Genomic DNA, 14,892 nt, shown 5'->3' with positions numbered 1-14,892 from the left:
GTCCTAATGGAATGGTCCCAGGATGAAAGGTCAGTCAGCAATGGTTGTTTTCTGTCTGTTACCAAATTTGAGCCCATTGATTTTGTGTGGTAAAAGTACTACCCAGGGGCCGGCCCTGTGGCTTAGCGGTTAAGTGCGCGCGCTCCGCTGCTGGCGGCCTAGGTTCGGATCCCAGGCGCACACTGACGCACCGCTTCTCAGGCCGTGCTGAGGCCGTGTCCCACCTACAGCAACTAGAAGGATTTGCATCTATGACATACAGCTATCTACTGGGGCTTTGGGGGAAAAAAATAAATAAATAAATAAACATTAAAAAAAAAAAAAGTACTATCCAGGAATAGGTTGAAGGTGGTTTAAATGATCCTGGTTAACCTGCTGACATCCTCACCGCTTTTGAGGCGCTGCGTTCTCTTATTTCCTCTTTAGCATGAGCTCTTCTCCTTGCTCTGAGGGTTAATTATTCATCTGAGACTGTAGTGTCATATTTACAGAGCTAATACTATGACTTCAAAGGTTCATTATCTCAGTTTACTTTATGGTCTGTTGGGGGCCTGGAGAAAAGTCACTTGAATGAATTTTAGTTAACAAAGATCTCAAGGGAAGGGTAGATCCTACAATTCCTCACCCACAAGAAAAGAAACTTTGTAACTATGTATGGTGACTGATGTTAACTAACTGTGGTGATCATTTCACAATATGTACAAATATTGGATCATTATGTTGCATACCTGAAACTAATATAATGCTGTATGTCGATTATACTTCAATTAAAAAAAAAAGAATAAGAGGAAGGAAGAGAAGGAAACCAGAATGGAAAGTGTGTGGAACATGGAAATGGCCTTTCTTTTCCAGAGTGGTAAAATGGTCCCTTGCTGCTAATGTGAATTCACTTCACATTCCTCCTTTGCTAGACTCAGACCAGTGATAATATCCGTACTGTCCTATATTTGGACAGAATACTTAATCCTCCCAAATGTGAAATTAACTCACAACTACTAGCTTTATATTTTTCACGAAAATCTTCTCCTAAAAATAAAAGGCACGTGTTTTCTGAGGAGCAGGAGAGCCAGCTCACTGGAGTCAGATGATTTACCTCACAACAATAGATGAGAGGAAAGCCTAACTCCAGCTTCCAGCTGCCAGGAGCCTTTGTTTACCAAGAAGCTACTCTTTTTTTCTTTTCCTATTCTTTTTTTTTTTTAACTTTTATCTTTGCTCTCTTTTCCTTGACCAAGTCAGTATAATTGAGTGCAGAAATAGCATATGGTCATTATGATCTGGACTTATATCCTAAAAGCTGAAAAACTTTTTGGTTGATCTTTATAGAATAAAAACAAAACAGAACATTTTTACCTCTTTTACAGTGATTCCTTACCTTTTTAGAATTCTTTGATTTTATTGATACTTCTCCTCTCCCAAAAGTACCTTACCACAAATCTGAAGTAATATAGGTAGTAGGACTGACAGGAGAGTGTTATGATGCTGTCCTAGGACAGTGGGACTAATTTACAGCAAGAAACACTTTCTGTCCTAGGCCAGTACCCAACACATATACAGAAGTTATGCAAAACAGTACTTTCCCCTTCTGCATGCATGACATCTGGTGTTTTCTTTATTAAATTTGTCAAAATACTAGTTCAGGTTTGCCCAACTAATATCACAATCCAGCAATGTTAAAAAGTGTTGCCTTAGGATTTATTATTTTCAGAGTTGAGTCCCTGATCTGTACATATTTTAACTATATAGCATTTAATATTTCAAAATATGATGCTCATTTTAAGTACTTATTTTTATCTTGATTGATTCTCAGTAGGGCAAGATAAGTTACATTTGTATTCGTCAGTGTGACGGTAGTTTTAATCCAGTAATAAGGGGCTCATGGTTAAGTTCTTAAATTGAACCAGCAAAAGCAGGAAAGCAGTGATTGCCAGCCTCCGGTGCTGACAGCAGGACTCCTTTTGTTTGTGGCCACGTTGGAGATGTGGACGTGGATGCTGTTTTGTTATGTCTGTGCTAAAACTCTATTTCTCCAGCCTCTCTTTCATCCAGGCATCCTTGAGCCTTGAGGTAATGGGAAAGTTGTGTCTCTCAGGTTCTTTACGTGATCATTATTTATTGTTTTTCCCAACAGTCTTCCCCACTTTAACTTACAGCAGACACTGTTAACAGTCCTGCAGGGTAAGGGTGTCCTGTGGGTGCCCAGGCTGCTGCTGACCCCTCTGGGGCACCTGGCTTTGCTCCCTGCAGATGCTCTTCTCTGTCCCTACCATGAGCCTGGTTAGATTTTCTCAGCGGTGGGTCCCCCAGCTCATCCTGCTGCCGCCTCCCCTTCCTGACCTTCCCGCCCCTCACTCAGCCCAGAGACCCCACACTCAAATGTGCAAGCCTGAGGCCCAGGGCAGCGAGAGCTGCAGAGGAGCAGCTGCCCAACCAAGGCAGTCAGTTATGTGTCCTCTGATTCATTCCTGTAGCCGCTTCTGCAAGGCCTGGACTGGAGAGAAACCATTTTACTGTGAGGTGAACCTATCCACAGACCCACTCAAAATAACGACTAGAATTTGGCCACCTCAAATACATTCATACAACTTGACTTCGAGTCTTGAAACCTGGGTTCAACTAAATTGTTTTTTGTTTGTTTGTTTTCAGAGTTTCTAAAAAGGGACAGTTCAAAAAACTAATTTGCATGCATTTGAAAAGTGTTAACATCGTAGGAGGAATTCAAGAAACTTGTTTCTAGGTAGTAGAAAATTCAGTGTTTCTGTGTATTTTTTTCACACCTAAAGCAGTTAATAACAATTTAGCAATATCATATATCCAATCAGTGTTCAGTCAGGAGCCAAGCAGATATCTTTTCAGTTGATGTTTTTTGATGAGTAGCCAAACTGTGCCATTGCACTGCATTTGCTTCATATGTCTCTTAAGTAGCATCACCATATAATTTATTGTCTAAATTAGGAAACTTTTGATTAACAAAAGACAACTCTATTAATTATTATGCTGGGACAACAGGCAGAAACCTGAATTGTCATGGACAAATTCTACTTTTTATTTTAATTGTGGTAAAAAATACACAACTTTAAATTTACCATCTTAACTGTTTTTAAGTGTGCAGCTCAGTAGTGTTAAGTATATTCACAGTGTTGTGCAACAGATCTCTAGAACTTTTTCATCTTGCAATACTGAAACACTATACCCACTAAACACTAATACTCCCTCCCCCTTCTTCCCAGCCCTTAATAACCACCTTTCCACTTTCTGTTTCTATGATTTTGACCACTTTTGTTACTTCATATGAGTGGAATCATACAGTACTTGGCCTCTTGTGACTGGCTTATTTCGCTTAGTATAAGGTCCTCAGGGTTCATCCACACTGTAGTATGTGACAGGATTTCCTTCTTTTTAAAGGCTGCATAATATTCCATTGTATGTATATGCCACATTTTCTTTATCCATTCAACTATTGATGGACATTTGGGTTGCTTCCACCTCTTGGCCATTGTGGAAAATGCTGTGATGAACAAGGGTGTGCCAATAACTCTTTGAGATCCTGTTTTTAGTTCTTTTGGATATATACCCAGAGTGGATTGCTGGATCATATAGTAATTCTATTTTTAATTTGTTGAGGAAGCTCCATACTGTTTTCCCTAATAGCTACACCCACCAGCAGTGCACAAGAGTTCCGATTTGTCCACATCCTCCACAACGCTGATTTTCTGTTCTTTTGATAGTGGCCATCCTGATGGGTGTGAGGTGATATCTCATTGTGGTTTTGATTTACGTTTCCCTGGTGATTAGTGATTTTGAGCATCTTTTCATGTGCTTATTGACCATTTGTATATGGAGAAATGTCTATTCAAGCACTTTGCCCATTTTTAATCGGGTTATTTGATTTTTGTTATTGTTGTCGAGTGGTAGAAGTTCCTTATATATTCTGGATATTAACCCGTTTTCAAATATATGATTTCAGTTATTTTCTCCCATTGTGTAGGTTGCCTTTTCACTCTGTTGATTGTTTCCTTTGACATGCAAAAGTTAAGTTTGAGATAGTCCTGTGTGTCTATTTTTAATTTTGTTGACTGTGCTTTTGGTGTCATATCCAAGAAATCGTTGCCAAAACCAATGTCCTGAAGCTTTTCTCCTATGTTTTCTTCTGGGAATTTAATAGTTTTCAGTCTTATGTTTAAGTCTTTAACCCTTTTTGAGTTGATTTTGTGTATGGTATAAGGTAAGGGTCCAACTTCATTCTTTTGCATGTGGATATCCAGTTATCTGTGCCTTTTTTTAAGTCTGTAGAAACAAAAGCCTACCAGTTGCTGAAGTGGTCTACCCTTCAGGATAATACAAATCAAACTGAAGACAGGTTCCAAAAGGCAGATGCTTCTGCATCACAACTGTCAGGTAAGTGAGCAGATTCAGCACTCACAGCCAGTGTCTAGGTGACCCAAGGCAGCAGCTAGTGCTGTGCTCAGGGAAGGGTGGTCATTCTTTGAAAGTTTCTGGAGTTTGCTTTGTAATAAGCTATCACTGGATCAGAATCAGCCAGTACTTTTTCAGTCCTTAACAAACAAGAATTTGGAAGAGTCTTCCCTCCTGGATATGTGCCAGCCCTGGCATGGCGATGGTCCTTACAGGCCCTTGGATTATACCTGGCATGTCATGATAGTAACTTGTCGCTAAGTACCACAGGAGACACCCCAAATTCTTTCTTTTCCCACATCTTCCAGTTTCTTAATCATCAATGGGAAACATCATCCTGGGCTATTTTCCCTCACCAGACTGTTGGAAAACTTTGGGTTTTTTAAATGAAAAGACTGTAAATCCCAGTAAAGCTAAATTTTAAGCTTAAGTGTATTTCCTTCAATCTAGGATTTTTGTTTTAATTGTAATTTTCTTTGTTTTCGTATACTTTATTGCATTTTTATTATTTTCATTGGTTTTTATTTTATTACACGTTTTTTTTAGTATGTCACTTCAGCTCCCTTTGTGCAAGTAAATGGATTCATACAGAAGGAAGTACACCTTAGTCACTTCCTTATCCTTACATAAACCACCATTCCATAATTTCACCCATCAGAATGAACAGTGATCTCTTAACATCACATAATTCCCAGGCCATATCCAGATTTCCCAATTGTCTCAAAGATGTCTATATCAGACAGGCATTTTTTCGAGGGACATATGGTGCATTAGACTTAGCTGTCTGTCTTCAGAGAGCTATTTCCTAGATAATATTAGTGTTAGAATTGGTTGCTGCAAAATTCTGTTATTTTGGTTGTTTTGAGGATTCAGTGAGCCACTGCAGGCGAAATGCCCAGCACAGGGCCTGTTAGAGAGCAGCCCTCGGCGACTGCTGGCCGCGGTGGTGCTGGGTGTTATGTGAACTCCGCGAATGTGAGACATTGTAGTTGGCTGAGGTATGAAGCAGGGCCTCTGCCCCGATGGAGGGCTTCATCACTTTGGAAAGATGTAGCACTCGTGAGCCCTTAACCGTTTGCTTTTCACCACTTTCTTCACATTTGAGTCACAGAATTAGAATCCAGAGAGATTTAGAAAGTATTTATCCAACCCCCTCATTTCACAAAAGGAGGCGACAAGAGAGTAGCACCTCCCTCGGAGCCTTACAGCCAGTTAGCAGACACACGTGGTTGGAAGGTGACTCCACACATCTATGTTTGGTAAGTTTATTTTATATGGATAGTTAATTGGACAAGTTCAAAGGATGAGTAAATTTGACATAAGTTGTAGTCCCTTGGATGTATATCAAAAATGTTGGGGGCCGGCCTCATGGCTTAGCGGTTAAGTGCACGTGCTCCGCTACTGGCGGCCCGGTTCGCATCCCGGGCACACACCGACGCACCGCTTCTGCAGCCATGCTGAGGCCGCGTCCCACATACAGCAACTAGAAGGATGCGCAACTATGACATACAACTATCTACTGGGGCTTTGGGGAAAAAAAGAAGGAGGATTGGCAATAGATGTTAGCTCAGAGCCGGTTTTCCTCAGCAAAAAGAGGAGGATTAGCATGGATGTTAGCTCAGGGCTCATCTTCCTCACACACACAAAAAAATGTTGGTACTATTAATATACTAATGATTAATGTATTTGTTTATTAATTTATTCATAAGTGATACTTTATAGGTTGTATAATCAAGCACCCCTAGATTCAGTTCCCTCACTCCACACTCAAATTTACACTATGTGCTTTGCAAGATTCCACATTTTCCTGCGTTGGGATCATAGAAGTCCTTCTGGTGGTGTCAGCCGTTTCTCAGGTCAGATACGGCCTCTGGCGTTTAGTTTACGTGTGCTCACACAATACTTTTCACTCTCACTCTCACTCTCTCGCTCTCACTCTGATCCTGGGGACTTCTCTGAGCTCCAAAGAGAAGCAGGAGGCAGGCTGGCAGGGTGGAGGGAAATGGAAGCCACGTACCCCGTGGTTAGCGTACCCCGCTACTGCTGTTACAGGTAGTGGTGAGGATGGGCACCCTGAACTCAGGAGCCACCCCAAATCTGACTATTGAAGAAGCAGTGCATGTTTCAGTTACTTTCTGCATCAGATGTGTTAGGTCTCTGCCTCTGGACCTGTCACTAAGGAAAGCCACTGCAACCTTGCGCCTTCCTTTCCATGTCTGAAAAGGCCTTATGCTGGTAAGCACATGGAAACCCTCTTCAGGCTGAGCACGGACACATTGTTAAGAGAATGGCTTGGCTGCAGAGGTTACATGCAGGCAAGCAGGTTACAGGATAGAAACTCAGCAAATGCCTTTTGCAGAGACACCCATGCACTCTCTATCCATGATCTCAGGTGACTGCCAGTTAAGAATCAGAATTGAAGCAGAAACATCCAAGGCTGAAGTCACCCAGGGGGCAGAGGTCAAGGATTGCCCTGCACGCTGATAGCATCATGGGAACAGTCTGGTTCCCCTGGCTCCAGGAAAGAGGTGGATTGTGCATCTTCCCCATCAACTTTTTCAGGCTGGTTAAAGAGTGGCCTTGATGGTTTTCAATGGAGATTCAGTCTCTCCTGGGAGATGGAAAAACAGAGGATTTGGCAGAGGGCTTAAGGGTGGGTGGGGTGGGTAACTGTCATCCAGCGGTGTCAGTTATTTCTGAGACCTGGTTCCCAGCACCCATTATTTTGATGATCCCTTGCTGCCCATGTGTTATAACAAGGTGAATTATCCAGTGCATGGTGCTGTAGTAGAGACGCGTGTGCTCACATGTGCATCGTGGTCATTTGGAATAGAGCTCTTCGAATGATTTTATTTTTTATTTTTTGTGGCTTCTAAGTATCACCGGAAAACGCTCCACTTCCTTTCAGAGTTCTATCAACATGTTCCTTGCCTCAGAAGCTCCCTGCCTTCTGTGGCTTGAGCAGCATCTTCCCCTGTTGACATTTGTTTCACCAAAGTTATTGTGAGCCCTCTTCTTCACTCGTTGCTGCGTGGTGGCTGACACTCCCTCTCCATGTTTGTGCTTCTCACAGGTTTGAATATTGGCAGCGGTACATTCAAGACAAAGACAACTAACAAAATCGCTTCGGAAGCTAGTTTTTCATCTAGTGAAGGAAGTCGTTTGTCAAGGTAAAGTCCTGAAAGCCTGTCTAAATAGTGGCAACAAGATGAGAAATGTCGCTACGCAATGAATTAAACTCCGGCCGCGTGTTCTTTTGTTTTGTGACTTGATGGAAGGTTATGGTTTGGGGTTTTGTTTATCTAAAATAACAGTTGAAACTTTAGTCTACCTTTGAAAATATTTGCACCAGAGCCAAGTATTGTTTTGCAGCTGTTGTTTCCTTGGTTTAAGACTCAATTGACACCTCAGTGAACCACGAATTAGCGTCTACAGCTGCTCGCAGTAGGGCTGCTTAGAGACCACACAATGGAGGGTGTAGGAAAAGGGCAGAGAGAAAAATGTCAGGCCTTAAAGGAAATAAAGTGGCCTGTTTCTTCTTTCTGAGATGGCTGATACATATACTAGCAATTTCTGGTTATTTGTTTTTGTATTTCTGTTTCTTACCAAGTATTTGGGCTAAATTATTCTTTCCTTTCCTGATACTTTCTTCCTTATTTTCCCTAAAGGACAAAATGTATTTTTTCAGTTTTGTTAAACAGTAGCACTTCTTGTAAGTTTTTCAAGCAATGATAAGTGAGTTGTGTGCGAGATTTGTCATCAACATAAAATACTGATCAGGCAAGGGCACTGAGTCACTGGGGAAGAATTTATAGATGGGAGTGGAAGCAGTCACCTGCTGAAATACCTCCCTTGTTGCTTTGGGCTAAATATCATTTAAAACAGCCCAAGTCTCCTTTAGTAATAGCATTTCTCATTAAAAAGATGTCCTTTAGATGACTGCATTCCATTTGAATTAGTTGCTTGCCCCTGATGAAATTTTAAAGCAGGAACTTTACATTTCTCATGTTCCTTAATTTTGATGATGAAGTTTAACTTATTTATTCATTTATTTAGTTGCTTCTGCTTTTGGTGTCAGATCTAAGAGTCCATTGCCAAATACAAGGTCATGAAGATTTATGCCTGTGTGTTCTTCTAAGTGTTTTATAGTTTTAGCTCTTAAATTTAAGTGTATGATCCATTTTGAGTAAACTTTTGCTTATGGGATAAGGTTAGGGTCTAACTTCATTCTTTTGCATATAGCTATTCAATTGTCACAGCACCATTGGCACCCTTGTGAAAAATCAGTTGACTATAGGTGTATAGGTTTATTTCTGGTCTTTCAGTTCTGTTCCATTGATCTGTATGTTTGTCCTTGTACTAGTACCACACTGTCTTGACAACTGTTGCTTTGTAGTAACTTTTGAAATTAGGAAGTATGAGTCTTACACTATTTATTCTTCTTTTTCAGAATTGTTTTGTTAGTTCTAGCTTGTTGCCTTAGAATTCCGTATGAATTTAGAATCAACTTCAGAGTATAAGTTTTGCATTTCTTTGGTTAATTTATTCCTGGTTTTGGATACTATTGTGAATGGAATTGTTTTCTTAATTTTACTTTTGGGTTTTTCCATGCAAATGTATAGAAATTCAATTGGGTTTTGTATATTGATCTTGTATCCTGCAACCTTGCTGAACTCATTTATTACTTCTAATAGTTTTTTGGTAGATTCCTTAGGATTTTCTATATACAGGATCACTTCATGCAAATAGAGATAGTTTTACCTCCTCCTTTCCGATATAGATGCCTTTTATTTCTTTTTCTTGCCTAATTGCCCTGGTTAGAACCTCCGCTACAATTTAGAATAGAAATGGCAAGAGTGGAAATCTTTGTCTTGTTCCTAATCTTAAAGGGAAACCATTCAGTATGTCACCATTAAGTATGATGTTAACTGGAGATTTTTTGTAGATGCCCTTTATATTGAGGAACTGCCCTTCTGTTCCTAGTTTATTGAGTTTTTTTTTAAACCATGAAAGCGTGTTAGATTTTGTCAAATGCTTTTTCCTACATCTGCTGAGATGGTCTTGTGATTTTTTGTTTTTCATTCTATTTGTATGATGTATTACATTAATTATTTTTGGATGTTTAACCAACTTTGCATCCCTAGGATAAATCCCACTTGGTCATGGTGTATAATTCTTTTTATATATTGCTAGATTCAGTTTGCTAGTATTTTGTTGAGGACTTTTACATCCATGTTCGTAAGAGATATTAGTCTGTAGTTTTGTTTTCTTTCTTTTTTTTTTTTTTTGGTGAGGAAGATAAGCCCTGAGCTAACATCCGCTGCCAATCTTCCTCTTCTTGCAGAGGAAGATTGGCCCTGGGGTAACATCCGTGCCCATCTTCCTCTATTTATTTTTTTTCATATGGGACACCGCCATAGCATGGCTTGACAAGCAGTACATCAGTCCATACCCGGGATCCAAACCTGTGAACCCTGGGCCGCCACAGTGGAGCGTGCAAACTTAATCTCTACGCCACCAGGCTGGCCCCTGTAGTTTTGCTTTCTTGTGACATCTTTGTCTGATTTTGGTATCGGGGTAATATTAGCCCCATAAAATGTGTTGGAAAGTGTTTCTTCCTCTTCTTTTTTTTTTTTTTTTTTTTGTAAGAATTGGTGTTAATTCTTCCTTGAGTGTTTGGTAGATTTCAGCGGTGAAACCATTTAGGCCTGGGCTTTTCTTTGTGCATAGTTTGTGGATTACTGATTCAATCTCTTCACTTATTATAGGTTTATTCAGATTATCTTGAGTCGTTTTTGTAGTTTGTGTTTTTCTAGTAATTTGTGTATTTCATCTAAGTTATCTAATTTGTGTACTATTATTCATAGTATTTGTTTATAATCCTTTTTGTTTCTGTGAGGTTGGTAATCTTGTCCTCTTTTTTTTTTTTCCTCCAGTTTTATCTTTTTATTTTATTGATGTTTTAATAGTTTTTAACATTGTGAAATTTTGGGTTGTACGTTTTTGTTTGTCCATCACCATATATATGTCTCCCTTCACCCCTTGTGCCCACCCCCCCACCCCCATTGCCCCTGGTAACCACAATACAGTTTTCTCTGTCCATGTGTTGGTTTATATTCCACATATGAGTGAGATCATACAGTGTTTGTCTTTCTCTTTCTGGCTTCCTTCATTTAACAAATACCCTCCAGGCCCATCCATGTTGTTGCAAATGGGATGATTTTGTCTTTTTTTATGGCTGAGTAGTATTCCATTGTATATATATACCACCTTTTCTTGATCCAGTCATCAGTCGAGGGACACTTAGGTTGCTTCCACTTCTTGGCTATGGTGAATAATGCTGCAATGAACATAGGGGTGCATAAGGCCCTTTGGACTGTTGATTTCAGGTTTGTTGGATAGATTCCCAGTAGTGGGATAGCTGGATCATAGGGCATCTCTATTTTTAATTCTTTGAGGAATCTCCATACCGTTTTACATAGAGGCTGCACCAGTTTGCATTCCCACCAGCTGTGTACGAGGGTTCCTGTTTCTCCACATCCTCTCCAGTGTTGGTTGTTTTTTGGCTTGGTGATTATAGCCATTCTAACGGGCGTGAGGTGATATCTTAGTGTTGTTTTCTCTCTTTTGTTTTTGATTCAAGTAATTTGAATCTTCTCTCTTTTTCTTGGTCAGACTGGACAGAGGTTTGTCAATTGTGTTGATCTCTTCAAAGAACCAGCGTTTTCTGATTTCCCTTTAGATTTCTTCTTCGACTCATTGGTTATTCATGAATGTGTTAATTCCCACATATTGATGAATTTGCCAAATTTATTCCTACTATTGATTTCTAATTTTATTTTATTATGGTTGGAGAACATACTTTGTATTATTTTTATGCTTTTAAATTTATTGGGGTTTGTTCTATAGCCCAACATTTGATCTGTTCTGGAGAATGTTCCCTATGTACTTGAGAATGTATCTTCTGTTGTTGGATGGAGTGCTCTGTAGAAGTCTGTTAGATCTGGTTGGTTTGTAGTGTTGTTCAAGTCGTCTATTTCCGTGTTGATCTTCTGTCTAATTGTTCTATACATTATTGAAAGTGGGGTATTGAAGTCTCCAACTATTGTTGAATTGTCTGTTTTCATTTCTATTAAAAGTTTCATGTATTTCAATGCTCCGTTAATAGATGCATATATGTTTTTAATTGTTATGTCTTGAACTATTGACCATTTCATCATTATAAAATGTCACTATTTCTAGTATTCTTGTTTTAAAGTCTATTTTGTCTGATGTTAGTGCAGCCACTCCAGCTTTCTTGTGGTTGCTGTTTGCATGATATTCTTCCCCATCCATTTACTTTCAGTGTTTTTGTCTCTGTGACTCTCGTGTGTCTCCTGTAGACAACATATAGTTGGATCATGTTTTTTTTAAATCCAATCTACCAATCTTTCCCTTTTGATTGTTCAATCTATTCACATTTAATGTTACTGATAGAGTTGGATTTACATCTGCCATTTTAGTTTTTGTTTTCTATATGTATTTTCTAATGTAGCATTTTAATTTCATTAGTGATCTTTTTTTTAGTTTTTTTTTTTTTTGAATTTTTTTAAGCAATTGCTCTGGGGTTTACTATACACGTCTCATCAGCTTTAGATTTGTACTAGCTGAATTTGGGTAATATGCAGAACCTGTACTGCTATGTAGCTTGATTCCCATTTTCCCTTTTTTTTTGGTATTGTTGTTATATGTATTATATCTGTTAATGTTACAAACTCAACATTGCATTGTTATAATTATCATTTTACCATCTGCAGTCATTTCCTTAGCTCATTGCAACTTTGCTTCCATCCACCTCCTTTTGGGCTGTTACTAGGAAATAGATTACACTTATATTAAATTGTGCGTTTGAAGCCATGATACGTTGTGTGATGTTATTTTATACAATTGGTTTTTAAATCAGTTAAGAATAGAAAGGATAAAAAATATGTATAATTACCTTTACTGGGGTCACTTGTTTTCAGCCTGAAGAACTTTCTTTAGTATTTCTTGTAAATCAGGTCTACTAGCAATGAATTCTCTCAATTTTTGTTTATCTGGCAAAGTCTTTGTTTTTTCTTCATTTTTGAACAGTACCTTTCCTGAATATAGAATTCTTAGTTAACAGTTTTTTCCTTCAGCACTTTATATGTGCTATCCCACTGCCTTCTGGCCTCCATTGTTTTGTCCCAAACTAGCGTGGGACAAAAGGAGAATTTACTGGCTCATAGAATTAAAGAATAGGTTTACCAACCAAACTGCAGGAAGAGGGATTTAGCTGTACTCAAAAACCACTGGAACCAGGGACTTAAATCTGCTTCTCTCATTGCGGACTGGCAGCAAGTCCCATTCTCTTTCAGCTTTCAGCTATCTGGGAGGGACTGCCTTGCCTTCCTATGGTTCTCAGTTCAAAAATGCTGGGCAAGGACTCTCAATGGCCCAATTTGCCCAGCTGTTCAATCACCTACCTTGTGTGTGGTCTTACAAGAACACAGCACCTCCTAGGGGAACCAAATACTTGATGAGGAGGGCCTGTTTCCAGAAGAAATGAGGGACTTCACAATAGACACAATACTCCGGAATAGTTCTGGCTGTCCTTAAGTAAAACATGGGCTAACCATTTCTCTTAATTTCCACACCAGCAGTTTAAACAGTTTAAAGAAGTTTAAAGTGGCATCAGACCACAGAGGAAGGGGCAGTAAATATTTGCACACCAGGTAGCACGGAGAAATACTTTCATAAAGGCCTCTTGAGGTGAGCCTTGAGGACTGAGCGTGATTTGTCAAGCCAAGAGGGGATTCCATGGAGAAACACTTCCAGGCTTGAACAAATGGACATAAATCTCTCTTCTTCCAGATCTCTTTGTATATGCTTAAAAAAAGGATTTGAAGCCATCAGAAAATAAAGGATAAAAGCATCCTGTTAGTGTAAGGACAGAGCAGTAAATGATCTTTACTTGGACTGAAACACAGCAGTATGAATAAGCAAGTAACTTAACCCCTTTACAGCTCGGCTTTCTCATCTGTTACATGAAGATGATAATATGTAACACTCTCAGAAGGTTCACGTGACAATTAAATGAGATAATCCCTTAGCCAAAGCTTTAGTACGTGGTAAGTGCTCAAATAAATGCTGGCGAGTGATATCAGCAATTATTTTATATTCATAAATGTAGCTGGAAGGTTGAATTAGATGCTAAATGCCGGCTAGATCCCATTTTATAACTAAAGGGAGTTACGCAAACCAAACCAGCCATCATTCGTGTAAAATACCTAAAAATATTCCTTTTCATAGTCCAAGTACGTACTGTGGCACAAAACCGGGAGAAACCAGGACATAGAAATAATGAGTGTGTTTAGATGCTTTGATTCTACTCTGAATTGAGATGGGTGAGAAAAAGGAGGTGATCAAACCGGCAAGGAAGACCTACCTCCCCGGCGCCTGCGGAGCACGGGGATCCCGCCCCAGTGGAACCCGAGGGCTGGGGAAGCAAGACGCCAGCGCAGCCCGGGATTCCCCGCGACTCACATGAGGTCGACCTCGGGCTTCAGGGCTGGCACCACTGAAAGCTAACGCCGCAAGCGAGGCCAGCCGCAGCCCCCACCACCCGGTCAGCCGTAGAACCCCGAATCCGACAACCAGCCCGCCCCGAGCCTCCTTCCCGGCTTCCCCTGCGGTGGCGGCGCCGTGACATCACTTCCCGTCGACGGCGCGCACGTGGGAGGAAGTCCGGGTGCCACGGCTGCGGCTGCCGCTCCCGCCTGTCTCTTCTGGTTATGTTCGTGGGGGGCCGCACCGCTGCTATGGGAGGCCCGGCTTTCTCTCGCTGGCTCAGCCGCAAGTCCCCGTCCATCCTTGTCAACTGCGTGGAAGAGAAGGTGAGGAGGTGCCTGGCGGCAAGCCTGGAGCCCCAGCGCGTCTGGGCCGCGGCCCTCGGGACCCGCCGCCTGTCCCCGGGGTGCCGTGCCGGGGCCCGCGCTGCTCTGTCGGCCCCGCGGGCGGCCGCGGCCCGACACGCGGTTGGTCGCCGACACTCGTTTTCGGGGGCCCTGGGAGAGCGGCCTCGGCGGGGCGAGGGCCGAGCGGGGTCTGAACTCGCTGGAGGGCTGCTCCTCCCCTGCCCGCTTTTTCCGGCCCGGAAGGCCCCGCCCGCGGCTGTGTTTCCTCTCGGCGCAGCGCGTTTCGGGTTTCAGAACAGGCTCAAAGGTGTTGGGCTGCGCACGCCTGCTCCGCTGAGTTAGCTGGGGAGCGAGGCGCAGGTGTTGATCCCAGCCTCTTGCAACCTTGTAAAGTCACCCCCCGCGGCGAGCTTTTTGTTGTTTACTGCCCCTGCTTGAAAGGTTTTCTCCTGGTGTGAAAGGACTGTTGTTGCTGTTTTAGATCCTATGGTGAAAGCAGCATCTTAGAAACGTCTAGGACGGGACAGAAGTCTCATAAGGGCCCCCTTCTCTAGGTGCC

The sequence above is a fragment of the Diceros bicornis genome, unplaced genomic scaffold (assembly GCF_020826845.1).
Source record: "Diceros bicornis minor isolate mBicDic1 unplaced genomic scaffold, mDicBic1.mat.cur scaffold_263_ctg1, whole genome shotgun sequence".
NCBI lineage: Eukaryota > Metazoa > Chordata > Mammalia > Perissodactyla > Rhinocerotidae > Diceros > Diceros bicornis.
This window is presented reverse-complemented; position numbering follows the sequence as displayed.